The following is a 26936-nucleotide window of genomic DNA, read 5'->3' on the forward strand; positions in this document are numbered from 1 at the left end:
TGGGTCCTCCCTCCCCCTCCCCCTCCCCTCTCGGAACTGTTCCGGATGGAGCTGCTACGTGCTCTGTTTTTTCGCTTTCTGTGGAGGATCTTTCCGGGGAGACAGGGGGTATGCCGAGCACGCCCCCAATATAGCCCTAATGCAGTCAATGAAACTCCCACAATTCTAAAACAAGATAACATTTATTATACCAGCGTGAATTATTATCACACTGTTCTTTCATTGTAGGCGGTAGGTCTGCTACCGCATCATTCCCCTCCCCCCCTCTCCCCCCTCCATTGCTTTTAGTTTCTTCTCCCTGTTTTGCCTGTTCCATTCCGCTAATTCTTGCCCGCAGCAACTCTCCCTGGATGCTTCGTCGGTAACGTCATTTCTCTATGTTGCGCTGTGTCGGAGGTGTCGGTGTTGGTGTTAGGATCGTCCCTGACGGATCCTCTGGCGGAGCCGTTTGCTGAGTCGGCGAAGTTGAATCCATTTATTTCGGGTACTATATTAAACCCAATTTTTTTAAAATTTAAATGTTTACCCGTAATTAAACCGGTGGAAATTAGAGCAATCAGGGGCCCCCATGTGTAAGCTATACGTCCTGATAATCGTTTTATTTCACTATTTAGAATAAAATCCTTTTTAAGATCAGTGGCATAGTTATCTCGATCATCGATTGGAACTACCTGACTTATTGCACGGGCTCCTAGATCTATGAAACTTTGAGTGATGGTATCACTTATAAGAGAACTGTATTTCGCTTCGTACACTTTTGAAGGCTCGTTTATGAATTCATCTTTCCACGTTTCCACTTCTCTAACTGTAATCTCCTTACCAAAAAATAACTTACTTTGACCACTTGCGATGACACAGAGTATTTTTTCACGTTTTGTCTCTATTATGGATGATTGATTGGTCCGAAGGCGACCGAAGGTGCCGAAGCCCCTTCGGAATGCGCTGCATATTTGCCGCTGCTGATGACTTTATTAAATTCTCCATTGTTTGCAGTATGTTATCTATTCTTAGTAAAAAATAAAAAATTCGTTTAAACCTGAATCCGAAATAAAGTATTAACATAGTCTGGAATGTTAGTACCCCTAACAGAACCGTACCGATAGGGATTCCGACAGGGATTCCGGGAAAATTCTCCTCCATTTAAATCTATCTGTATATAGAAACACGAATAATGAGTACAGACTATTCCCAGTTGCTTTTCAATTGAATAAGACGAGCGTACCGACAGTACAGCATGCTGATATTCCTTCCAAACCGAATGGAGGAATAAAACCTATTCTCATGGACTTAGAAATATATGTAACGCCGACAGATAAATTTACTTTTCATCCTCGGGATATGTTTAAAGATAACGTAATCACTCATCGATCAGCGAAAGAAAGTAATGTCTGGCTGGGCGGTCCAAACATGAATACTGGGACCAGCAATTAAATTTCGCCGTATGGTGCAGCACTACTGGTTGTGGTATATCATTCGCCCATCTCTTCGATAAGAAATTTCCGCCCCAAATACGATCATTCTGCCGTTTCCATGTATACTTTACAATACGTCGTATCCTTCACGAAATGGGCGTTGCACTTCCAGACGATACCCCCACCTTCAAATCGGGCGACAATCCGTACAATCTCGTCCAATATGAACTTCTATGTACAGAATTTGGAAATATAAGTCCAACGAAGTCCGACTTTCGTTATCGAAAAGTCAAAATAAAGGTCTTGGTTATGGATATGAATATTACACTAATCGTGGGCCTGTTCGACAGCCAAAAGCGATATACAACGGTCGGGACTTTTTCTCTCCTCCGACGGAGGCGTTTTCTATACACATACCATTTTTGGAAAGAAAAAACATGTACTGTCCGACAAAGAACGACCGCACTACTATTTCTTCCGAAATGATGGATCGGAGGGACAATATAATAGTTTCATCCTCTGACAGGAGACTCCGGACTAACAAAGGCCGGTCTCGCTCGCCTCAATGAAAGCCTTGAAGCCTACGTATATTGCATACTCGGCGCACAAGCAAATATTCGTAGTACCATAGTGGGTGATACTGGCAGTGCAGAGCAAGTCCGAAAAGAATTCGGTGTTCTCCCTCGAAGATGAAATTCGTAATACCGACAAGTAATTAGTTATAGGCGATATCAAGACACAATAATGAATACTGGCGTCAAACTTGATATGGCAGTCTCACCCAATTTACTTCTCTTACCGTCTGAGATGGTCATTCTTTCGGGCCCGGCAATCTCGGGTTATAATAATGAATTGCAATACGCTACAGAATCTATGTCCTTCGGGGTGAACGGTGATATAAACACGGAAGTTCGAGAAAGTGCTGTACACGAGATGGAAGGAGGAGGAGGAGGGATCCTGTGAAGTGGCAAGACGAGCCCGGAGAGTCACCACCTCACAATGACACGACTCGGATTCGGTCCCCTCCCCTCCCCTCCCCGGAACGGGCAGCATCCGACCAGCGCTAGACCCTATTCACGAATATGGTAAAATTGGTTTGTTATCTTTAGCAATATTCATTACTATTGTAGGTACTGGAATAAAGTCACTAACTATATAGTTCATTCAGATGCTGTCGATGTGACTGGGTTTCATCTAACTCGAACCAGTAACTTAAAAGAACTAGAAGAGATTCATTAATTTACAGTATATAGATCCAGAGGAAATGTCAATATACGTAACCCCACCATTCAACATGATTATAACTGGACCGACATATTCTGGCAAAACAGAATTTATGTTGGACCTCCTCACCGGTCCGTACTTAAGGAAATTCGAATATGTGATATTCATTTGCCCAACATTCATGAATAATAAAGCGTATAATAGAAGATTCATTTTCACCGATGATAATGTGTTTATATTTCCAGTCGGACTCGATGCAGTGGATGATACATTAACCTACGTGCATAAAGAATGGGCTGGAACGAACACTTTAATAATCCTCGATGACTGCGCCTCGTCCAAAGATATGAAGAAGCGCAGTAACGTTTTAGTCCAACTTGGTTTCAGCGCAAGACATGACGGATTATCTGTCTGGGTTCTGACTCAACAATATACTAGTATTAGTAAACCATTCAGGGAAAACATACAGATGTTAGTACTATTTTACACACCGAACAAGATAGACAACAAAACTATTATAAAAGAATATGGAATGGAGGTGTCAGAACGGGAAGCCGTGGGCCTAATCAAGCAATTGAAAAGTAGGCCATTCAGTAAACTAGTATTTCGTTTACGGAATCCGTACGACATAAAATTTTTCGTATAATATAGCAATTATGGAAGCTGAAGGGTACTCTTAGAGAATTATATTACAACCCGAAAACTGGTTTTGGAGGTGTACAAAAATTGTATGACGCAGCACGGGCCAGCGGACTAAAATTACTAAGAAAGAGGTGCAGGACTGGTTAAAAACTCAGCTAACTTATAATCTACATAAACCGGTACCTCGTTCTCATGCTACGGGCGGCCGGCGCGTTTTTGTAACATCGATAGACTCTCAATGGCAAGCGGATCTCGTGGAATTCCCTCCCCTTTCGCAAAGAGAATCATAACATTCGATACATGCTAACAGTAATCGATGTACTCAGTAAATATGCCTGGGCTAGGCCAATACAGTCAAAACGGCTGATGATACGTTAAGGCACTACAAGATGTGATTAAGAAATCTGGGAGAAGACCCGACAAACTTCAGACAGATGAGGGGCGGGAATTTACTAATCAGAAAATGCAGGGGTGGCTCCAGGAGTCAGGCATTCATTGGTTTCACACCTACAGTGACAAAAAAGCTAGCGTCGTTGAACGTTTTAATCGGACCCTCAAGACGATGATGTGGAAATACTTTACATACAGACAGACACGTGCTGGCTTTCTATTCTACCCCACCTTCTCGAGAATTACAATAACACCGTTCACGGAAGTATCAAAATGAAACCCAGGGACGTAACAGAGGAGAACGATTGGCAGGCATTTTATACACTATTCGGTCCTGAGTTGGCAGCCGGGGGAGCCAACCCTGAATTCAAGCCGGGAGAACGTGTCCGAATTACAAAATACAAGACCACTTTAAGAAAGGATATTTACCAAATTGGACAGAGGAGATTTTCGTAGTTTCAAAAGTTGTGTACGCAGCTGGCTTGGGAACGCCACCAGTTTACAAAATAAAAGATCTGAATGGAGAGGAAATACTTGGCACTTTCTACTCCGATGAACTTCAGAGCGCACCTTCAGAACGCGACGAGCTGTACAGAGTAGAACGAATTTTGAAGACGAAAAAAATTAGAGGAAAGAAATATTATCTGATAAAATGGAAAGGTTATCCAGAAAGTTTCAATAGTTGGGAGCCGGAGGAAAATGTTATTAGAACTTCGTAAGTTCCTGTCCATGGTACTATGTAAGTACTTACGTAAGTTCCTGTCCATGGTACTTGTCAAGTACTACGTAAGTACTAACGTAAGTATTTACGAAAGTTATTCAATAAGTACCATGGAAAAAGTCTTAATTTCTTGAAAGCCGAAAGTGTCAGTTTACCACCCCACTTCCAACCCCCACCTGGCCAAGTATTTATCATGTACTGTCGTAAGTAATGTTCACTTACTGCATCTTTTTCGGCCGTATGTGGATGAGGTGGGGCCCCTCAGTTCTCCGGAACATATTAAGTTTGCAAGATCTTCAAAACGACTTCTCATGTTGCCATAGTCCGTTCTTTCGAGTCCCCCTTGTTCAGCTTTATCGATAAGTTCTGGTTGAAGTATAATGTACACAACTGACATAAGCCATAGACAAGTAACTTCAAAGTCCGGTGTTACAGAACCGTAGGGTTTCATAATGTCAAGTGCTCGTAGGTCAAACGAAGCATTATAAGCACACACAGATTCACAAGCGTTAAGAAGTTTGTGTAGGTTCTTTAGTGAGACTCGAGGTTGTTCTAGTTGTTCTTGACCAGGTGGGAAGTACGCTTTTTCAAGTTCCTCCTCCTTGAAACCGTCTATTAAAAATCCTGGCTGCGCATCGCGTGAGCTGCCCATGCAATTCCAAAGTCAAAGCTCGTGGATATTCTACTGGTCCGACTGTCTCGGTATCAATTGTTGGATTAAGTATATTCTTGAGAACGAGGGGGGTAAGAGCGTTCCGAATTACCAAACATGGAAGCCTGTAGTCGTGGCAAATTTCTAAGAAAGTCTGTTTGAACTTGTTGTGAATCTCTTCTAGTTCTTCTAAGGCGGTCTATTTCGTACGACCTGGCTCGAGTCAACACATTCCGCCTGCAATAATCCCAAGGCATATCTTTGAATATGATAATGAACTGGGTAAATGGTCAAATGCTCTAGAAACAATCTTTTTTTCTTCCGACTCCGTGGAAACGCCCCGGATTCGAGAAAAAGTCAGATGTTGAATTATGGAAGAGTCACAAATAATGTATTGTTCTGAAGGGGAAATCCTCCCTCCCTCCCTCCTCCTCCCAGCCTGACATTGTAAACTAAGAGTATGTTCTATAAACTGGTTCTGAAAATCGGCAATCGAAACGGGGGAGCGCCCATTATAAAAGTCGGCAATGTTGCTGAAAAACTAGTGTCAAATTCTGGTACGTGATACGGATCCAAATTTATTGCATCGTAACTCTTACCACTTCCAGTTGGTCCATTTATGAATATGTATGACATTTTAGGATACTATATCATAGAAAAAAATTTTTTAAATTATTTTTATTAAGATATATACGATAAGACAATGACAATCCTTTCTATTTCAGATGCAATAAAAATACTTGAAACCGGAGAAAACATCAAAATTGATGATGGAGGCAAATTAGTATTTGGTGAATATGTAGATCCTTTCATATACGTAGACAGTGAGCTAGAAGTAGTTTTCAACATCGGACCTAAATATGGTTCTAAAGATCCAGCTACATGTGATGGGGTGTGTGTCCGTTGGCAACCGAGTCTTCAAAAGTTTACTGATTTAATAATATTCCGTACCTTAGGTGAAAGTTTCGATGCAAGCACTGCTAAAAGTTATGCTGCAAGCCTGGCCGCTCACTCCAAGAATACTACCGGATTTTACAATCCATCTAAAGTGTATCAGAAGCGAGGAGCGAGGGGCCTCAGCCAGTTGCGTATTTTAAATTTCAGTTTAAAAGAGGAGCTTCCAATTTCGCTACATGTATTGATATGGTTCAAGAAATTGACTGCGGTTTTAAAGCAGTGAGCCCATTGCCAGTCCGAGAAAATCCTGCTATTGTACCTCGTAATATCCGGAAAGGTAGTAAGATAGAATTCTTAGCATTTAAACCGCGCTTAAGTAAGCGTGCTCTTTCTTTCACTGTTGAGAGATTAATATTTTGTGCTGCGCCTAATAAACCAGAAATTCAAGATGTGGAAGAACTAGTCGACTTAGAAAGATTAGGTGAGATTATAAACAAATAAATGCTGACAAAAATATTATAGTGGATTTTGATGACTATCTAGAATAATTATTTTTCATTTTAAAAAATTTTTAGGATAGTATATATCATAAAGATTATTATGGCCCGTCGATTACATACAGCATTCAAGGGAGCAGTTTTACGTAAAGAATTTCCTGAAGTCAAGCGAGTCAAGGATATCAGGGAGCTGGTGGATATTGAAGGTATGGTCAAAGGGACCCGAAAGATGTACTCTGTTTATACGAAATGGAAGTCAAATTATCGGATCCGAAAACTGGTAATACACAAAGCGTACATTGTATGTTAAATTAAAGATACATACACAAAGCAAGAGGGTCGGATGTGGGCAACAATTAATAGATCGCTACGACCGTATGCTTGATACAATTGAAAATGTTGAGGGTTCTGGTCTCGTTCTCGAGGAGATACTTAATTTTGAAGTAATTCTAGTAGAAGTTTTACTCGGGGCTGGGCTCGATCCAACTACCTGAATGGTTAAAAAATAAGCATTGTGTGAGCGATCTGATGCTACTTTCGGTAGCGAGAACTGTTTCCAGTACGCCGTCGTAGCAAGTTTAAAGTTGAACGACCCCGAGTTTCGTGAAAAGAAATGTGGTCAGGTAAGGAAAAATGGAATACGTACGCCCCATTTATGGCTGACTACTGTTGGGGTGGAATACCACTCCCACGCCCGCCGATAGACTGTATTCAGGCGCTTCGAGCAGCAAAATCCAGGGTCAAACTTCAAGTATTTCAGATCTACGAAAATGATCCCGATCCATCCGGCATAACTGTGTTATATAGTGTGGAGCCCTGTCGGAATGGATCAAATAGCAAATATCTTACTGATAGTTGGCGAAGACGGCGGCGTCCACTTCGTTCCAATTACTGCGTTAAATCGCCTTCGTTAATTCTCATACTAATCGAAAGAATGAGCGCAGAAGAAGTGTATTTGCCCGGTTTGTAAAAGAGGTTTTAAGTCAACAGAAGAATTAGAAAATACATCAGGTGTACTGTGGAACAGACGACGCCAGCCAGTTTTTCCTAAGGAAGTGTGTCAATTCGAAGGACATCAGAAGAAGTGCCCTGTCCCTACGTCGTCTATGCAGATACTGAGGCAATTATTGAGAAGGGGACCGGCCGGCACATTCCAATTTGTCTTTCGTATGTTATGGTGGAACGGGGGTGGGGCTCCTTCGGAACGAGGCGGCCCACTGTTTATGGTAAAAGAACATTCACAGGTCTCTCCTGTGTTACAGAATTTCTAAAGGATATGAAGAAAGGGCCGAGTATTATTCGAAATCGTATTATTGGAAAATAATACGCTATGAGGATCCTTCTAATTACCGACGCGATGATCAGTCTGTATGCATGTGGAGAGCCGGCAGGATACCGAGTAGTGAAGGAGGAGGCGACTTTTTATTGCGAGGGTTGTCGCCGTCGAGAACCATTCCTATCTACTTTCACAACCTCAAGGGATACGATGGTTCTTTTATTTTGAAAGATTACATGAATAGATGCTGACGCCGGAGGGGGACCAGAGCCAAAATCATAGCTAAGACGGGCAATGGTGGAATTATGGGTCTCTCGAAAACATTATTTTTAGTGGCTCAATTGTTGTCGCTGGAGGGAAGAGGGAGATAAAGAAACGTTTCTTTTCTATAAAGTTTATGGATAGTGCTCAGTTGATGATGGGGTCATTGGCGAAGTTGGCAAACGACTGTGCCGGACGGATGGGTGGACGGCAGTACCACTTTCGTACCCGGACATTCAACGGGCGAAAGGTTTCTTCCCATACGAATATTTAGACTCGGTTGAGCGACTGGGAGAGGGTGAGCTCCCGGAGAGGGGGGAATTTTATAGCGAATTGACAGGAAGAGGGGATTTCAGAGTCTGATTACGAACATGCATTAAGAGTGTGGGACGAAGTTGGATGTAAGACGATTCGTGATTATATGGAATTCTATTGTGAGACTGACGTTCTACCTTCTTGCAAATATATTTGAAAATTTCCGCGACACATGTTTAGAAGCGTACAAGTTAGATCCAGCCCACTATATGTCAGCGCCTGGCTTGACATGGGATGCTATGTTACTTTACACGGGTAATAAATTTGGGCTCATTCAAGATGCTGAGCAGATGACTTTCGTACAGAGGGAATTCGAGGCGGCATCAGCCAGTGTAATATTCATATTTAAAGACCAAATCATCCGGCCACGCTGACGCCGGCGAATTACGATCCTGAGAAACCGTGACCGAAATAAAATATCTCGATGCAAACAATCTCTACGGCTGGGCAATGAGTCAGGCCAATGCCTACGGGCGGACTTCATTGGATGACGATGGAAGAGTGGGAGGAATGGGAAGAAGGGGGCGGAGCGGAGGGGGAGCGGTTCCGGAGGGTGGGGACCTGGTTCCACCTTCCACCAAGTTTTCTAGAAGTAGACTTAGAATATCCCCCCGAATTACATGAAGAACACAGCGATTTGCCATTAGCGCCGACATCACTATGAATTTCCGAGGCAGGGCGGTCGACTGATTACAAGTGTGATGGATAGAGAGTCCTATGTCTTACACTACAAGTTGCTGGAATTCTATCTTCGGATGGGAATGAGATTGAAAAAGATTTATCGGTGCTTGCTTTCGATGAAGCTCCATGTCTCGCGAAATATATTGACTTTAACACTAAAATGAGGACAAAGGGGAGGACAGATTTCGAAAAGAATTTCTATAAGCTGATGAATAATGCAATGTTCGGTAAGACAATAGAAGATGTTCGAAAGTACAGAGACTTAAATTTGTTTCGGACTGGAACGGCACGGATAGTGGACGTAAAAAGATTCAGAAGTATAATCCAAAGATGAAACATATAACTTTCATAACTTCCGAAGAGGATGGTGATTCCTGCGACAGTGCCCTACTGGAACTGAAAACGGATGAGCATAGATATGTAAAACCAGTTTCATCGGCGCCGCAGTACTGGAACTTTCTAAGCTGCTTATGTATGAGACGCATTACAATTACTTTCGGGTCAAGTTCCCTGGAATACGATTAGCCTACATGGATACTGACAGTTTTGTTTACAGTGTGCCAATACCCTCCCCGGACCCGGACGGCTACGGTAGCACTTTCAATGATATAGTCCGTGAAGATGTTGAAAAGAATGGTGAGAAGTCTATATATGTACTAGTGGGATGAGTGGACCCAACTTTCCGAAGATTAATAAAAAAGTGATAGGTAAATTTAAAGATGAGTTGAATGGTGAACCTATTCTTGATTTTGTCGGCATACGCTCGAAAGTGTATGCTTTTCGAACTCCAACTTCGGAGACGAAAAAAAATAAAGGGGTGAAAGATGTTTGTGTTAGAAAACATTTGAACTTTGAAGATTATAAAGATCTGTTTGAAACTGGGAAGAAGCCGGAGCCGGCACAGTTTGTACAGTTTGTACGGAAAAAGGCTGGAGAAATCCGTAGTGAAAAGCGTAGTAAAATCATGATGGCGCCAAATGATATCAAACGTGTGCAGTTATACAATCCAGACACGGGCGAATGGCTGGCAGAAACATGGCCGATAGGACGGACGACGGGTTGTAAAATTGTAAAGACTTTAATCTACTATTTTCAATAGAGACTAGGGCATCACTGATAACATAAATGTGGGCAAATATATTATCATTGTGAGCGTCATCGCCAACCCACGCGGTATCTTTCTTCAGGATCTCAAGTTGAATTCCGTCCTTTGTGTTCATTACTTTTAAACCATTTCCATGAAACTCAATATCTTTAAACTACGCAGATCGATAAACAGACAGAATTTATTCTTCAAATAATCGGCCTCATCTATATCAATTTCACACCAATCTTTATCTTCAGCAAAATACCGTCGCACCTCTCGCCAAAATTGTCTTGGTATCATCTTCTGAGCGTACACTTTATTTGCAATGCCTTCAATCATTACAGACACAGATTCAATGGAGGGTTAAAGAAAAGTTCACTGTTCAGTTCTGCCTGATTCTGATTTTTAGTGAAGAGTATAGCGATACCTCTAATGCTACGTCGTGGTACATTTATATTTTCATTGATAACCGTGTCCGATTCTTTGAATGGGATTGTTCTAAAATAATGTATATGCTCGTAAAGGTAACTTTTTCCACCGTTGTAATAACCAGCAGTTGACCTCGCGAGATCGAGGTCAGAAATTGTCTCGTATTCCATTTGAATGTTTTTTAATTTATAATTGGTTGTAATCAGTTATTACTGACAAGTAATTGGGGGGCGGGTGCCAACGTAATTTCCCATTCGATATGACTCCCTAACGCTTTTGGATATGCAACTCCATGACCTGTCACGAGGGGATGAGTGAGACGAATAGCATATTTTGTTTTATATGTGTCGAAAAGTAAATTATCGCCCACGACGGCGGCATCTGCATCGGCCGCGCCGCTTCTTAATTTTCTTAGATTTTCGTTCTGAATTCCGTACAGTGTCATGTTCGATCTCTCCTTTTTATGTTTGAAGAGATCACGATAGCATTCAATAAGGTTATATTTATTCAAATCGGAAAGTGTCTGGCCTCAAATGTGAGTTTCATACGCTCCACCAAATTTTTTGCAATTTTGTACTACACGGGTAGTTCCACCTCCCATTACTTCGAGATCAAAAACCAGGTCGAAAGTATCTGGAACTAAGAGTACTCCGCTTTCTAACTTCGGACATCGTATGATAAGTGTCTGGCCTGGATCTGCCTCACTTGGATTATGAGCAATCACGTGATGAGTTCTTTCTGACTTCGTTCCATTCGGTATTCGGTTGGTGAAAGTCGGTGATAATGTTCTATCGTACCCCATTTTTGTGTAATGTATATAGTAGAAGAAAAAAGAAATTACATGTTAAAAGAAAATTAATCACATCTTAAGTTTCACTTCGTGTATATAATAACTTAGAAGAAAATTCAAAATCACATCTTTACATAAATATTTCCGTCTGCCTGAAAGATAAATCGATTGCCTGTGTCGCGAATCAATCGAAGAACCCAATATTCTTGGAGATGATGAGCCTCTTGGTCATCCTCAGTATCCTGGAATACAGCTATGAATTCTAGTCGCTTAAAGAAGTTAGTCTTTTGACATTCCTTCACGAAAGCTAAAATGTTATGATATAGATTATCATCTTTGAGTCGGACACCTGGATTTGCTCGAAGTATATGTCGATTTACTCGTCGGAGTTTGCACCATTCCAATTCGACGGAGAAACCAAACAGGTCTTTATTTTTAGAAAGAAACTTTGCAATATTCTTTTCACCAAACATGTTGATGCCATATTAATACATAATTTTATTTATAATGACTAATGTAAACCAGTTAAAAATATCCATAGCTGTTCTCCAACAAATCCGACCACCGATCCTGCTGTTTTTAATAGAAAACTGACAAGGGAGCCGATTAAACCTGGTATTGCAGCAGCACTTTTTGCGGCCAAGGTTTTTAACCATTCGCCAAATTGTTTACAATTTCTTTCGCTTTTGTATATACTTTGGGCGGACCTGAACCACCGGGCGCCAGTTCCTGCTCCGCTCCCCCTCCTCCCCCTCCTCCTCTAGTCACAGCCAGGGCAATTGTTGATATTGTCATTCCAAGGGCAGTCAGTATTGCAGCGATTGTAATACCATTTCGTTTAAATAACTCTGTCAGCTTCAGCCTGAGTGACAATTCTGGATCGGAAATTACATCACGAAGAGACCTAGTCGACGCCAGTCTTTCACGTGCCCCACTGATCATATCAAGTTGTACTTCAATTCGATCATCAATTTTAGCTAGTCTTGTTCTGAGTTCGGGTGTAAGTTCTGTCTGCTCTAACAGATTTTCTCTTCACTGTAAAGCTCATCAAGACGCATATTTGCCATCTTTAATTCATCAACAAAAGCTCTATATTCAGGGTTTTAGATTGTTCCATTGGTCGATTTTATTTTCAAAAGCTTTTATTTTATCTGCATTACCAGAAGCATCTCGCCGTAACTCTGTCAGTTATCTTGTATATACCCATGTCTTTTGGTGTCATCTCCTCAGCCGGTATTTTATCGTTTTTCACATCTTCAGAATGCAATGTACGTTTCACATATTCGGGCTCTGCTAAGACTATACTCTCTAATAAATTCATGTCCTCCTTTTAACTCTCTTAATGTGGACAGCTTATAAAATCCACCTCCTCTATCTTTAGACAGCTTGAGGTTTTTATAATACAGCTTTCCATCCCTAACCTCAGATTCCATAGCCAATACATTTAGTGCATCCGGATCAGTAATTTTATTCTCATCTAAGAATTTATTAACCATTCTTAATTTTTCATTTGCTTTAAGTTCAGTCAAACGATCGACCTTTGGGCTATCAAGGAAAGGATCAGCTTCTGCAAGGGCATTATCATCGTCTATAGAAGTATGTTTCAGCAGTAGCGTCATCATCATCATTTCATCATTTGCATCATCGAAATCCTGGAGTGGTATATCTTCTCCTCCTTCTGCCATATTGTATTCTATATTACTACAATTATTTTTTATCCCCTTACATATACAGTAAAAATGCACATCTCAGTTGTTGAAAGCGTTGAACAATTGGCTGATTACATAGAAAGAACAAGTGCTGCATATCGACGAAGTTATAAATTAATGGGTCGAATTGATATGGCTCTCAATATTACTAAGGGAATTCTTGTAAGCTCTGCTGTAATAGCGCAATTCCGAACAGTTCCGGTACTGTTAGCCTTAACTCCTATACCTGGCGTCGTTATTGATGTGATACAAGGGAAAACTGGTGTAGCAAAGAGACGAGAGAAATATAAACATTATTATGTTCAATATAAACAGCTGCTTACACAAATACAAGAAAAAGGGCGCAACCCTTCGGAACGAGGAGGCTCCGGGGTCAGAACTTATTCAGGACATATTTCATCAGGCGCTAGAAATTCAAAAACAAGAAGGATTTAGTCCACCTCTGGAAAGATATTTAAGACATTATGGATTGAATGGATATGAAATTTAGTTCGCACCGATAGGAACTTCGTGTTCAACATCAGCTAGACTCCGCGACCGGCCGGCCGGACTGACAACGGGGCTCCTTTATATAGGCTAGTTTGATGGTGATGACTCACACGGAATTTCCCGTACATGTATAAACATGCTCAGCAGGGAATTTCCCGCTTAGTTCAGGACAATGCACTGTTGCGCGTGCGTAAGTTCATATATAGGTCAGGGTCATACTTTAGTTACATGGATGGTTAATTTTTCCTTTCGCCCATTTAGATAAATGAATAAAATGGGTGTAGAATTCTATTTTTATCATGGAAAGGAAATATTCCGTACTACTCATGGCAACTAATCAAACTAATTGCTAAGGCCGCGTTTGTGATAGATATGATGGGTTTTAGAAATACGGGACTGTAAATGTAGAAGCATAACACAGTCAATAGTTTGAATCTTTGAATTGTTTGTGATCCAATATGTCCTTTATTTGGAAACAATTATGCATCACACGCAATGTGGTTTAAACATCGCATCAATTCAGTCACACTCTGACTCACACTCAGTTCTCAGCAATTGCGCCTTCATTATTCAAATCTACTCCTGTGATGTATATTGGCTTTGTAATACAGCATCATAGAATATTGCATGAATATCGCACTGTAAAAACAATCGAGTAAGTCTTAAAATGTCAAAGAGCAGTAATCCATGAGTAACTTGCCAAGCCTGGCTGAAAGTTTGAGTGAGAACAGAACAGAAGGATGCAAATCACTACTATGTCTGTACCTATCATCTGCGTGTGTAACGAATATTTTAGAAAACGCATTTCTGATAGTTGATATTTTCACGTCACGGTGAACCGGAAAAATGACTGATATGGAGTAAAATTTATTTAATGAACTCGTCATTTTTTTTTGAAATCTCTAATTTTCTTACTAACGTAAAATTTTATCAAAGAAAGTGTGAAAAAAGAATACTTTTAGAAGTGCAAACTTAACAACAAAACATCCTGACTCATTAAATTTAAAGCCATACAAGACTATTTGAAGTACTTAATCTTTCCCATTGACTGACGATATAATGCAAAGAACTGAATACATTAACCATCGTGTAAAACTAAAAAACATCTTTCTAAATAGCAACATGTCTCTGACAGTCAATGCCGATTGTAAACACCTTATTGACAGTCATGATGCCTAAACGAAATGAGATTTTAAAGTTTAAAGCCGAGCTTTGGAGGATGTTCTACTACCGCCTAACTTATCATAATCGTAAATTCAAAGCCCTGTTTCCTGCATTCCTGGTAAGTTATAGTAAGCTTATGATAAATTCTGCATATTACAACCCACCTCTGCAGTGTCTGTGTTCCTTGCAGAAATGTTCAAGGATGTGTACTCCGACTCGCTTTGCTGTAATGAAACCAAGACTATATTACTTTCTGGACGTTCAGACTTTTCCATGAACGTTCACAACGTCGACACAAGTGAATAGTGTCTCAGCATTTTAATACAAGTTCATAAATATTGACCAATGTCAACAGAAGACTATTGTGACCCATGCGATATTCATTACCGAACATGACGTGTAACATATTTGAACGACAAGGTAAGGTATGCTTACTATCTACTCTAAGGCATAAACTGATATCCCCACTCACGTACCGTGCCTTTGTGATCACCCTTTTGACGAAATATGAACACGATAACGTAATACCCATTAAAAAATCTTACCGTTTCCCTTACGAGACCTGTGTACAATGATTTTTCATTGTCTGTTTGCTTGTAATGAGGTTTTGAAGAGGACTTAAGTTCTGTCGATCCTTGAGGTACGTCATCTATATCGGCATATTGAGCATTGTTGTCATCGGCAACATCTTGTGGCCTATCTTGTGTATCTTCTGCAATAAAAGACATTACAAGTTATGCACATTTTGTATGTACGGTGACTCAAAATTAACTTAAATGAAGAAAAGGAAGAGATTAAAAATAGATAGAGATCACATTTCTTTTGTACTTTGTAGCCCATATTAAACAGTTGTAATTAAATACTATCCTATAAAATGTTGGAATGAAATCCCAACAAAATACAGTGCTATCAAGGTCATACACGCATTTCCAACTTTCACAATGTGACGAATGCTGAAATTGTGATAAACCATATGACGTACTATATAGTATACGTAACAATCAGATAATTCGAGTCAGTCTACGAACTTGTTCACCATTGTTAACCGCAGTCTGATATCGAAGCCAAGACGGTAGACTTCTACAACCACTCTTTTCAAAATTTTGAAATATTATTAAGAAGCAAAATGTTCATTCAAGTGATCTCGCACTTGCGCATCTTGCGACATGGATGAAGCCCGGTCAGAGATTCATCGCTAACAACGTGCACATTTCGGGTATACATTTTCCAGCTTATTCGATATGAAAGAGCATGCAGTTCATATGGTTATTTTGCAGAGAGACATGGCAATCTGTCTTATAAACTTTTAAATCAAGGTTACACCATAGAAAGACTTGTCTCCACATTCAAACGCTGTTTGGCGGGTATCAAGCTAGTAGATGAGTATCTGGTATCTAAAAATACCCTCTGACACAACCTTTTTGAGCCAGTGGAGACCGATCGCATATATTTTCTCGCCACGTGACGTGTTCTAGCAAATCATAACACGGAATGAGTATGTGACTTATTATAATTCTGAGTAGTCGGAGGCACTCAAAAGTGATATCAATTGGTATCAATTTCCTGTTAAATTCTAAATGCTCGTACTATAAACAATTTATACTCAGAATTTGGCGAGTTTTGACGACTTTCCCCATAACATTACTATCTCGATAAAGCTTTGTATTGCGAAATGTAGATTCACAAGCTAAACAGGAAACAGTAAAGCTGGACACGTGATTTATTTATTCGCATATAAACTGATGAACGATTGCTTATTGCACCATAGACGTGTCATATAGCGTGTGAGTGGGTATTTGTAATTATTCACATCTGCATTAATAGTCGCGCCAGCGGCTTACTGACTACGCATGCGCTTATTCATAATATACTATGCGAGTAACCGAAGTGTACCTTTCTTTCATGGGCGCCGCCATGGTTTTTTTTTGAGTATTCGTAAATAAACAAATACGAAACAAATTACTATTATATAACATGCCTTTTATAAATATACCTCTCTTATTAGCCAGTAAATGTTATTATGCACCTTGTCGCTGATACAAATATCGTTAATTTAGATAAAGGGAGAAAACTGTCGTGCATATGAACGGTGGCATACGCAAAGAATGCTGGGATTGAATTATAGAAGAGCGCCCCCTGTGTCAATAATTAGATTCAAAAATTGCCAGTTTTTAGACGGAACGCTATAGTTTTCAGCTTGCAAGTGGAAGGTGGGCAGTGGCGTTACCATTGCAGTGATAATGATTGCATAATACGTCCCTTGTTTAACGCAATAGGCTGTTATCATTGTAAAAATTGCCAATTTTTGTCCAAAATTTTTACACCTATACCTGCCCTGCTGCAGGGTTTGACGTCGTGTACGTACGTGAAGTACTTCATAAACGTTTATATGGACAACTATGCCCAGTTTCCCTCTGATGAAAGTAGTTCGAACTGCTTTCATCAGAGGGGGCAGTTCGAACTGCTTTCATCAGAGGGAAACTGGGCATAGTTGTCATATAAACGTTATGAAGTACTAATTACGGTTTATCGTGAATCAATACAATAAACATTGCCAATCTTAACCCCTGACGCGACAACCAAGGGCTGAGCCCTATGTAATATTAATTTAATCGTGCACAGTCGTCTTTCGAATATTACAGTGCCGGCAAAACCTAGATATTGATTATTCGATTTGCTTCGCGACTGTGTCCCCATTATTATGGCAGACTATTCTTCTTAAAGTTACCTTGCAGATATTGACAGGAATTTTGAAAATTTATAGTTTTAAATGTTTAGATTTTCTATCGAGCCCCTCACAAATTAATTTGAATTACCTACATAAGTATGAAATTAACTTTTGCTGACATACATTTGATACAAGGCGAGCTTACCTGATAGGTCCTTTCTAGTTTTACAAAATATTTCTTTCCATGATTTTCCAGTGCTGAAAAACACAGGTTAACACAAAGTGCAAATAAAGTGACAACAAAACGGTATTCGGTATTTAAAATGTATCTGATGGAGTCTACTACAAAATTAAGAATATTTCCAATGCCTTTCATTTCGTTATTTTAAGATTTGTAACTTTACATTGGTAGGTGTATTGTGATAAACGTATTTGTTTTACGGAACATAAGTTAGTTAATATGGTATTGTTGATATTTTAGTTCAAAAGAACTTACAGGACATATAAGCAAGAATAAAGAAACAGAGATAATCTATTCTAGGTCTTACCGTTTTTTGTACAGGTAACCAAGAAGGAACACGATTACCAGGGATATAAGAAGCATCAAGAGAATGGAAGTTACCACTATTACTCCGACAGACGATCCAGGAACTGGAGGGGCAATATGCGAAAATAACACGTCAAAACGTACTGCTGCACATATGTCAAAATGACACCGTGTGGTCTGAAGAGTGTTGTCTACTTCTCCTTACTATGTTTGATAGTTTACTAAAACGTCGTTGTATCGGTGTTATTTAGTAATTATTTACATATCACTCCGAAATATTTTTTCAGCTGAGGAGAATAACTGACAAAATGATCGTGCGCCCCCAACGACAAAAATAACGGTCATTTCGTTACTGGTATTATCCAAAAGTGAACCAATAATAACATACTTGAACATACACATACCAGTTACTCATTATATTTCGCAAAATGGAGTTTTCACGAATAATACCGAGTTAATTTTTTTTAAATACTCCTTTGCAGTGCTATCAATATGCCACAGGCTAGTAATAAATTATTTCAAGGTGTCAATCCTGAGCAAAGAACCGCATTTGCGAGGCAAATAGTAGACAATGACTCAAAACGTACCTCCAGCGGAGTTTTACAAATTTCAAAGAAAGTACAGGCCCAGAAATTCACCGTAGACAAAGCTAGTTTTTTCAAAGGCAAGAAACATTAAAAACTCCTCAATTGAATCTCGACGGCGCGGACACTGTCACGCCGTTCCAGCAAGCTACAACCTACACTCAAAGATCTAATGCGAGTTACAAGCAAAGCGTGTGGAAAACCCATATTTTATGATTAGTTCTGACCGTATTATTTACTCTTACAGTGACGTAACTGCTGTTTTCGAAAGATATAGCTAATTACTTTGTGCGGAATATCGTCGCTGAGTCTATGGAAAATATTAATGCCATGACGACTTTTTGGTCAAAAGTGCGGTTTGGATTTTTATTGGATTGCTTAATGATTATGAGTGATTTCTGGAAATTTTAACGTCACTCCAACTTCGATCGTGCGACAAATACCGATCCCTATGGTGTTCGATTACATTAAGCAACTCTTGGAAGGTCGACGCAAAAGATTCCTATATAACAACCATCGATGGCATGGATGCCGTTGTTGTGAAGTACTACGCCTATATAGGCTGTAAATTCCATATTTTATATCGCGAACGGACAGACTTTGGACAGCGACAGCGACTATTGTCATATGTAATTGTTTAGCATAACTATATCCAGTACATAGCTTTGAGTGCGATGACTTAGAGCAGACATTTTTCAGTTGAGTGAAGTTTACATTTTCATAATAGCAGCACAATATCATATCAAAGTAAATATTTTGACAAGATACAAATCGTCAGCTTTCAAAAGACCAATTACTGAACATGAAATATGCTTCAGATCCACTTCATAATATCAACTGTGAAATTTCGTCAGATAACGTATTTTTCGGCCATGATAAAACAAATGTTTATTTTAAGTTTACACATCTTTATAGTTGGAATAACTGTTGAATTTCTGTGATTGAGAATTTTGTGTTACCTCGTACACCCTGGAAAAAACACTGTGGGCACGTTGACACTAAATGTGTCCAAAAGGCGTGGCCTTCAAAAGCCACTACGGAAATACCTGATATTACGCAGCTGTAGTATAACCCTAGTAAAATGTTGTCCATTTCTGAATGCATTTGTCTGCATTTGGATCTTTCTGTCAGATCAAGTGTGGACATAATAAGGACAAGCGATTTGTTCGAAACATGTCTCTTTGCTAATGCACACTGGAAGAAGAGAACTTTTCTGTACTTCAATGTCAATGCTTCCATGATGAACATGCGCCGTATTATTTCTGAACATGTTTGCATTTTACAAATTTGTCTTTGTAGTTGACCGACAGATTTGATTTCCAATGTGCGTATACAAACGTTTATAAACGCGTAAAATGCTGCTTACCCTTTACGCGTAGAGTGCTTGCCTGAGCTGTGTCACTCCATGCACTGAAACAACAACCATTTTCAGCTGACACCTGGTGAAGAAATTAATGTAAAACTCGATTTGTCACCGTATGCACGATGTTAAAGTACTTTGACTGTTTCAGGTTCTAAATAGTGTTATTTGTGTTCAGTATATCGAAAATACAATATGTTATTGGAATATTTAATGATGTGCCTTAAAGCAAGATAAGCGTTATATAGTAAGGCGAATAACGTGATAACAGCACATGTCACATTTATTAAAATAACAAAGTATGGTGCCCTCCTATTACGAATTGGAATGAACAAATAAATGCTTTATAAAACGCTAGTACCGTTGATCATCTTCAATATTAAATTAGTCCAGGGAACTTCATTCATGCCAAGATCTACTTAACAACATTTAACGTGCATACGATTCCAAAGGAAGAAAGTCACCTCTAATTAGATGTCAAGGTAAGGTGAATTATTTAAACAGGTGATATGGCTGCCAAAATAGCTCCATTTGGGTTTTCCTTAGCCGAGAAACGAGATAATTGCCCGGTTCTACCTGTTAATGGTACATGTACAGAACATAACTAATAAAGACTATCAAAATTACAAGTACATCATATTGGTATGACTTTGGCAACAACGGAGTCTGACTCGGTACATAGCGCCTTAAAATTAATACGAAACAACAACATCAACAAATATAAAATGCAAAAATGAAAACGATTTAAGACAAATTTTCATTAGGTACAGAATATTTGCCCCAAAACTTTAAATTTGATACGAGCACTCTGAGTGACGCAATCCCCGGAAACATATGTACCAACTTGCATGAGAGGAGAAGACATTTCCTCCAGAAATAAGAAAACTGTATTGCCATTGCCATTTTTGCCGTTATTGAAATGTGAGACAATCCTTTGCATGAAGTTCGATAACAGACACCATTGAGTTATGAGTCACACATGTTTTTGCAGACATGTTTGACACGTGAATATTGCTCATGCTGTGGCATAGGTACCCTTAGGTACTTGTCAATGCTCAAGATCTCAAAGCTCTAGCTATGCATAGCCAGACAATTGGTTCATTTTCAGAAAGAACGAGTCAATATTGGTATCAGTCTGTATGGCGGAACCATTCACGATATGAAAAGAAGCAATTTTGGTATATCTGATTTGAAGCTACACGGTAATATACAAAACCATGTATGCCATTACAATGATTAAGAGCTTTCAATGCGGGTAAAATCTACACAACTTAAGGTGGAGTTGAGTGATAACCAACATGTTTTTCAAGGAATATTTCTCGTTAGAGCTGACAAGGAAACCTTAATACTATATATTTTCAAAAAGCATGGAATCTAACGTGTAATATGGTAGCATAGTTAACTCGAAAATAAGGAGATATATATATTTGGTATAAATGAAAAAATTAAAGTCAAAACGTGATACTATTTTCTTAAGGTGGTTGGAAAGGCTAGAGCGTCAGTTATAAATTTCAACAAAACTATTAAAATATAAAAGTAGTCAACATTCTCTGTGGAATAAAAAAACAGACATTTGGGCACAAAGGCATTGCAGAGTTATAGCCTGTTAAAACTTCTGAAAAACTGACCAAATAAGAAGAAGTTGGGGAGTCCTTAGTGTATTAACTATGGTAGAGGTCCCTAGCTTTTAATAAAATGTTTGAAAAGGGAAAGTCATTATTTGCTGTTTTTCAGGAAAGTTTGACAAGGCGGTGCTGGCATTCAGAGTGAGTGACTGCTATTGTAAATGCATTTTTAGATTCTTTGAGTGTCAAAGAGGTGTCAAAAGTGAGATTAACCAAAAAAAACTGCTCTATGACTTCAAAAGAGGGGTGCAAATATGGCTTGTTTTCAACATTTTGACAGAATAACAGTTTTCCTACATAATTGTTATACCAATTTAATCCAACTTTGAAATGAGATATGGACATGGAATTTTTACAGCCTATTAACAAGGTTACAGATAAGATTTGTACGGCACAATTTTCTGTATTTGAAGTACTTTTTGAAAAATCACATTTTGAAATTTGAAAGAATTTTTATAATTTTTTGATATATAAACCCATGTAAAATCATAAAAACAAATTTTATTTACAAATCCTGCCGTACAAATCTTACAATAAATAGTGTCAACATATTTATAACTAATTTGGTAATATTAATACTATCCAATTATTATTAAATTCAAATATGTAAAAAAAATATGAAAAATTAAATTTTAATATTTACTGGTGTCATATTTCAAAATCATGGCTGCAAATATACAATTTTTATATTCTTTGGAGAAAATATTAACTAAGGGAGTTATCCTGAAAATTTGAACTAAATATCTTGATTCTAACACTTGAAATTTGACATTAACTCTGAGAAAAGAATTGGTGCAAAAATAGCCTTTGCAACCACCTTAAACGTGTTGTATATTGAAAAAAAACCACTACAAACTTTATTTTGCATTGTCTATTCTTATTTTCATATGACAGGAGTTGATAGGCTGACACTCCAAAAATCATGGTTAAAAAAGTGAAATACCTCATTCAAAATGTAAGAACTTTATTACCAAACCAAAAGTCGTTTTGTTATATAGTATTTAAAAAACGTAATTTGAAAATTTCACAAAAATTGACCTGACCAGACTGGAGTTAAATTGTTTTGAAATCTTGAAATCGGGAGAAAAGTGAAGCCAGGAAATAGAATGATTTGCATAATTTTGCATAATTGTACATTTTTCTCATCCAACTTACGACAGCTTGACAAGCTAAACGGTGAATGAATCTTTGCACAAATGTTATTTTGAGCGAAATATGCTGCTGTTGCGTGCAACTCCACCTTAAATTGACTTGTAAATAGATTTAAGATTAACATAAAAAGATCAATAACGTTCGTAGTGGTCATCAGGGCAATCATCATCATCATCATCATTATCATCATCATCATCACTTACCTGAACGATATAATTAGTTTCTGGCTGAAGGTCTCCAATCACACAGCTGAATGCATTCGTGTAATCTAAACAATCTTGAGGTGCCGCAACAGAGTTTGTGATATTCTGATCGAGTGACTCCCGGTAAAGAATCATGTATGAATTCACAGTACCATTAGGGCACCTAGGTGCTGTCCAAGTCACCTCTATTTTCATCTCAGACAGACCATTAGCCAATACGTCTCTAGGTACGGTAGGAACTGAAAAAGGTAGATGAATATGAATAACGTTAATGCTAATGCTTGTATTGACATTTATGAGAACATATATATGCCAATCATCACCTGCACTTGAGGTCATTCTTGTTGAACATTTATCGTGTGCACACTGGGTCCATTAAAACGATTCTGAAACGCCTCAGGTCAAATACTACCATGAAAAAATTATATGCGAACGGTCCTTTCAGCGGTGAAATCACTGATTTCAGTCTGCTCAGACTAAATGCTGAACTGAACTTGCAGGACAGCCATGTTTATAAAAAAGCTGAAATTATTATGCAAAAGGAACTTAACCGAACAGCCAGAAGGGGGAATTGAAAATCAAGTTGCTGCAACTCTGACACAAGGAGAAGTAGACAGGAACAGATGAAGTGATACAGGGGAATTTTGATGTCTTTCTTCGAAGAACTGTCTAAAACCGAAGACAAGCCACAACGACATTGATTATGCACACCATCTTGAATGCTTATGCTGGGTCATATGCACATTTTGAACTAAAGAGGGCCCATATAAAACACCTGAAAAAAGACACAGCTTTTACACCGAAACTAAGAAGTCCTAACACACTTTATGCATATCAATACTCACCACTTTCATGCGTTATTTCTATGGTAGAGCGAAGGATTCCTCCCCCGGCGTTTGTATATGCAGTAACTGTAGCTCGGTAAATAGAGAACGCATACAGATTTGTTACCAGGTATTCAAGTTGAGTTGTGTCAAAGTAAATGCTTTCGAAAATCTGTCTGTCTCCACATTCATATGTAGTTTCTTGTTGAAAGTCCAGTCTATAACTTTCCAGGGACAGTGTACAGTTGCCGGCTGTGACCATTTTATTTTAATATCTGATGACGATATTGCATCTGCTGAAAGCCATTCTACCTCCTGCGGAGCTGTGTGTAAGAATCGAGAACGCTGTATTTGCCGAAAAGGAAAGAGTAAGTAACTATACATCTATCTGTCGCCCTACACTTGTTGATAAAATGCATGTTACAAATTGAAATTCAAGGTCATATAGGTACCTCTTTCAAAATTATGTTCCCATTTACCATTAGCCATAGACAGTCTATGTCTTGCAGCATCATGTAACTTCCCCTCAGTCAAATACGATCAGACACTTACTTGACGAAAGTGTAGTATTGAATACAGAATCACTCAATCGTCCATTTCCCGCCGCATTATCCATTGACAAGCTAATATCATATTCTGTGCAGGGATCAAGTCCATCGAGCAGAAAACTCGTCTCATCTGGCGCTACAACTCTCTGATCGAAGTCTGTTTGGGTTCCAGCAACTCGGTAATATACAGTGTATGACGTCACAGACTCACATGAAGAGTTTTCGGTTCCAAGTCGGTCGTCGTCGACCTTTTACGTTTAAGACGATTGGAAAAATTGCCTATTCAATAGTAGTGCTCACATTATTTGATTGACAAACAAGTACATGATATTGTATCAATAGCACTAAATTTTATTTTTCCTGTCACAAAATGTATCAGGAACAGCTGACAATGACCTTCATGCAAAAATGCGTTTGAAATCAATTTCCTGAGGCAGGAAGTATGTCTTGCCCCGGCATCTGTTGGATGAGAACGGGAATATGGCACTTTTTTGCTCATTGGCCGCGGGAAAATTTTCAATCTCTTGCTCAACGGTCATGCAGTGAGTCGGACTGCTACTAGCATGTACGCGGGTAATATGGAGCCCTTTTAATAAGAAGATGGCACATTGGTGGGTTTCCATGTGAGCAAAGGGAAAGCAGAGACATTACTTATTGGGAATCGAGAGAGGTGAAAACTAATGGGAGAGAGCTGAAATTCTCAATCGAAGCTGTAGAAAAGGCACAAAGAACCATTATACCATTCCTCAAACCATTTCTTAAAAGTAGCACAGCTACACGCAAAGCTAAAGCACATCTAATTACGTTTCTGAACGTCGGCTCCTTAACTACGCAACGTATTCACCACTTGACAGTTAGAGTTAGTCCTTCACTTTCCTAACTCATACGATTCGCTGTGAATTAAACATTTTGCGACATAATTCATTAGCCGCTTTAAAACAGACAGGCTTCTATCAGCAACATGGGTGATACTCAGTAATGCACCCCGACCTAATACAGCGTACCTCAAAGTTATTCACAGCCTACTTATAATGACATGTAAATACGAGTAATACCTATAAGTCAGCCAACGGCGACATGGTTATATACCTAATGACAAAATCATTACAGGGCTATTATTGAAAATGTACATTTACATACTTCCAAATACCATAATTTCATTTTTACTGATCGTCCTGGCCGTTTCCACACTCGGTGTTCCTAATGGAACTGACATTTTGTATCATGTAAGAATTACTTCAAGACAAAGTACCATAATGTTGCTATCACTTTCACCATCATAGTTAAGTCGAGGAAATATTGAATCAACCCATATTAACGTTAACTGGCATTTGCTTTCGAATTTTACAAAAAATGCAACCCGTAGGCATTACTACTAATATGAAAATACGTTCGGTTTAAAATTATTCTGAAGTTAATTATTTTGTTACCATTTCTTTTTCCCTATTTAAGGCAAACACAGCACAATCTCTTAGCGTTACATCCAACTGATTGAGTCGCCTACCATCACACAGTGTTTGCTCTGTTACATCAGGGCCTAAATCGCCACCACCGCCTTCACCAGGTCTGTATGTCTTCACAGCGAATGTGTAACTTGTATAGGGTGTCAACTCAGTGACAAGTATGGTCGTTTGCGGCGGAGTTGTCGTGCCGTATTCCTCGAATTCATCACCACCAGTAACTTTATACCAAAGTCCATACTGCTCTATTGGGTCATCTCCAATGTCAACAGAACTGTCCCAATCATTCCAATTCACCTTCATTTGATTTTATCGATATCGGTTATCCATGGGTCACGTGTTAGCACCGGTTGGACTTATTGAAAAGAAACATATATAGGCACATATATAATCATAACGTCATGATTCTTGCTAATAAACAAGCAATTTACTAACTAATTAACAAACTAACTAACTAACTAACCATCCAACCAATCAAAAAACAAACAAAAACAAACGTATAAATAAATAAATAAACAAGCAAATAAACATAGGAGAATGACATTAAAGAAATATTGGTATCCCGGAACATATCGTTACAAAATGTTGCACTATACTCACTATATGCATTAGCATTTATTGAACGTTGTTGATCACCCGGCGTCAATGAACATGTAACAGTTTCATCCTTTGTTACAACCACATCGTCGAAATTGTTGATAAATTCATAGTTTGGATGGGTGCCATGAGTAACATCGCCGGTGTATACGCTTGTTTGCGTGTGTAGTGAAACAACCATGTTTTCCTCGTTGGCCTGAACTGTACAAGTGAAGGTTGCAGCATATCTTGAATTGGGCGTTTCATCTTGAGTGAAACTTTTAATTCTCGGGGTGCTTTCACCTGTGAAAGTGATGAAAGTAATTCTTTCGAACCTACTTTTTATTTGATCGCTGTACTGTCGTTTATAGTTTGACATTTGTGGGAATGAGGCTTGTGGGAGACGATAGTGTAAGGAAGGTGAGAAGCCCGTGTCATCATCGATATTGAGTTCCAAAGCATTGCGTTGATTAAGTAATCGCAAATGCAAATTGTAGGGCAGCAGCCGTTATATTGAAAAATCGCAATGATATACTACAAGAACCTCATGTGTTTACAGCAATTATATTCGGGATATATTGCTTTGATTTCAACGGTATATTCAAAGAACTACAAGACTTTATTAGTAAAATGCTCTAAGGAGGAACGGCCGTCGAGAATGATGTCTGTTTGTTTGTGTGATCTATCGTAAGAGACATGTGTTCAATGTTGCAATTTTGACCGTAAGAGCAACTTTAATCAAACAGTGATTAC

At 38.9% G+C, this 26936-nt stretch overlaps 1 long non-coding RNA gene across 2 annotated transcripts in view; it reads right to left on the reverse strand.

Moving 5' to 3' along the window:
- Positions 1 to 22910, reverse strand: part of LOC139139105 (uncharacterized) — an 82095-nt gene extending 59185 nt beyond the window's left edge. Inside the window, exons 1-3 of one of the 2 annotated variants that reach the window (XR_011553725.1) lie at positions 22776 to 22910; positions 19802 to 19874; positions 17874 to 17955 (exon numbers count right to left, since the gene is read on the reverse strand). This is a non-coding gene — a long non-coding RNA (uncharacterized lncRNA). Of the gene's footprint in view, positions 1 to 17873; positions 17956 to 19801; positions 19875 to 22775 lie in introns of those variants that run through there. The other variant, XR_011553724.1, reaches the window with a different exon arrangement.
- Between the last annotated feature and the right edge of the window lie 4026 nt (positions 22911 to 26936).

The sequence above is a fragment of the Ptychodera flava genome, chromosome 8 (genome assembly GCF_041260155.1).
Source record: "Ptychodera flava strain L36383 chromosome 8, AS_Pfla_20210202, whole genome shotgun sequence".
Taxonomy (NCBI): Eukaryota; Metazoa; Hemichordata; class Enteropneusta; family Ptychoderidae; genus Ptychodera; species Ptychodera flava.